The sequence below is a fragment of the Marmota marmota genome, unplaced genomic scaffold, assembly GCF_001458135.2.
Source record: "Marmota marmota marmota unplaced genomic scaffold, marMar, whole genome shotgun sequence".
NCBI lineage: Eukaryota > Metazoa > Chordata > Mammalia > Rodentia > Sciuridae > Marmota > Marmota marmota.
Genome location: NW_026013121.1, coordinates 1 through 3002, shown reverse-complemented (window position 1 = coordinate 3002; position 3002 = coordinate 1). Strand labels below are relative to the sequence as shown.

Below are 3002 nucleotides of genomic sequence, written 5' to 3'. Positions count from 1 at the left end.
AAAAAAAAAAAAAAAAAAAAAAAAAAAAAAAAACACTTCCTGAAGTAACTTGTTTTAATATACTACGTATGGATGAATATTTTCTGGGTTAGGACTTTCATGATTTCAACAGGCAGACAATGGTAACTCTAGAACAGTAACACTATTCTGTACAACAAGCAAAGCCATATCCTGAATCCCAAGGACTTTGCCTGTCACTTAATCTGCTTTCCAGCTACATTCTGTCCATACTGAGGGCAACACACCATAGAGGACTTGGATGTTCTCCCAGCTGATCCACTAATACATGGCAACATCCACTGGTCAAAGGAAGGTTGAAGAGCTGTCAAAATTGTCATTCTGCTACTGGTCTTGGTGACTCCAAGACTTACTTCCTTCTATTTCTCCTCTAGTCTGGTCTCAAGGTCCCTGATTTCTCACCTAGAACCCTACCTCCTCACACTCTTTTTTTTGCTGAATATACCCCATAAATTCCTGTTGCTAGAAAGGTGCAGCCCTCTGGCTATGATCCTCCTCTCCCTGCTGAGAAACATTAGACAACTGTGTGCCTTGCCAGTGGTCTGATGGCTTTCCAATGGCCCTGATCATAGCTCACCGTCCTCATCCCTGCCACCTGGACCTTCTCCCATATCCTGGGCAGTGGTTTGCAGACAGGTGCACATCAGTATCACTTGCAGGTCATCATCTTATCTGACCTCCTTCTTCACCTGAGGCTGCTGGCTTCTCTTCCCTGGTTCCCAGGCAGTGCTCCTGTGATTTGCTGTCCTGGGACCTTCTCCACATTAATTGAAGGGAGCTGAGCCATTGTAGTTGAATGGTAAACACCAGAACATACTTACAGTCCTGCAGAACTTCTAGCACCATGAAGAGTGCAGGCTCTGCAGCCAGCTGCCTGGGTGCTGGCTCAGCCTCTGTTCCAGTTCTGCCCTGGGCAAGTCTATTGCACTAACCCTACCTGCCTTTTTCTGTCAAGACAGGCTCCTATATGGAGCTATGATAGCATGTGGTGTTAATACTCTAATAAAGAAAAGACTCAGAATTACCTGGTATGTAATGAAAATTGAAAATATTTTAAAATTATTTATTGTTATTACTATACCTAACTGGGAATCCAATTTCACTGGACAGTGAAACAAGGTTACATTTAGGAATGAGACAGGATGAGGTTCAAATCCTGAATCAACAATAATTTAGGGACATGACCCTTGGCATTATTAACCTTCCTTCAGACTGTTAGATATGCCTTAAATGAGGCCAGTGTTCATAGCACATAAGATCAAATCAGATAGATGGAATCAGTAAGTCCAGTGCTTTTCTTCGAAGAGAGGTAATGGACTCTCTTTGTTTTCAGACTTTCTCAGGCTATAGTCATTGATATTTCATTAATTTTATATATCAAATTTAACATATATGGCTATATGTTAAAAAAATTTGGATTTAGATCTACTGAAGCAGTAACGAAAGGAAGATTTTCAACCACCTTACCAGAAACCATTTACTGAAATAAATTGATAAAAAAAAAATGAACAAAAGGACTGCAGCCATGAAAATGGAAGACATGTGTGCTAATGTGCTAAAGGTAGGCCACAGGTAAAGGGACATCAAAAATCTTTAGGAGTCTATTTTTTTTGAGTTTCCGGCATCCACCTTGTTGCTGCTTTGACTTTAATTGATAACAAAGAAGTAAAGATGAAAACAAATTTCAGAAGAACAAAAATAATTTATGAATTTCAAGATATCTTTTTAGAAGAAAGAAACAAAGCATGATATTCATTTAATGACACTCATTAAACTTTCTCAATAGCTAGCAAAGTTAACTAATAAAACCTTGAAGTTTGTACTTACCTCAAATTAATTCACCTTTTTTTAAAAAAAAATGAAAATTGTAGATGGGCACAATATTTTTATCTTTATGTATTTATTTTTATATGGTATTGAGCATCCAACCCATGGCCTCACACATGCGGAGGTAAGTGTTTTACCACTGAGCTACCATCACAGCCCTCACCTTGGTTTTTGATCACGACTTCTTGGCAAGGTTTGATATATGCAAACATATATGTTACATGACCACTCACCATTGAGACATGCATCACATTTTTCCAATGCACTTTTCTTGCATTCTGATTCCTCAAATGATGCAGCTGATTTAAAATGTTCAATTTTAATATCTGCAGTGTGGATATCCTATTGACACAAGAAAAGTTTTAAGCTAAAGGCAAAACTCATCTTAAAATAAACAGTTCAAAGACTATTAACTTGTTAACATAAACACCACAAATTTAATGCAATTCTATAATGGTCAAAACTCACTTGCTTTGTAGAAAAATATTGTGACTTTGTGGAATGTTCTGGTGATATTACGGGTTTTGAAGGACAGCTTTTATCCACCCAAGGTGCAATAACACCTGCACTATACGAAACATTTTATGTCTCTAGCGACCCATCAAAGATTATCTGTGAGTTGGTAATGAGGAACTCCACAACAGCACCTGATTGGCATATGCAGCAAGGGAGGAGAAGATGGTCACAGGAGCGGTTGTAGGCCTTGTCCTCATGAGACAGGGCCCAAATACCACCCCCAATTTTGTGAGTTCATCAGATTTTCTTCAGAATGGTCTACTGCCCTGAAAAGAAGAACACATAAAGTGTATGAGATTTGCCTATTAGAGGTCCTTAATGGTACTTTACTATGAATTGAGAAGGGGGGAGAAAACATGGGCTACAGAAGACTACAAAACGTTTGTCAAGGGTCAAGTTTGGTGGGTCTAGGGAAAGAATCATTTGTTTCATTATGATACTAACCACACACCAAACTGAGTTTCAGAGTATTATATTAGGATAAAATGCATGCAAGTAGAAGGAACTACTAAACTCTTAGCAGCAGAAGGGTCAAACACCAGGTCTGAAAATCAAGGAATGCAGAAGAAGAAGTTCTAGTGAGCTATGCAATGGATTTCCAGGCCACAGTGCTGTGGCCTGGAACTTAGTGAAGGGGGCCA

General features: G+C 38.9%; 1 pseudogene; it reads right to left on the bottom strand.

Annotated features, from left to right (window-relative positions):
- LOC125614971 overlaps nt 1–2627 on the bottom strand; it is a 4003-nt pseudogene extending 1376 nt beyond the window's left edge.
- Between the last annotated feature and the right edge of the window lie 375 nt (nt 2628–3002).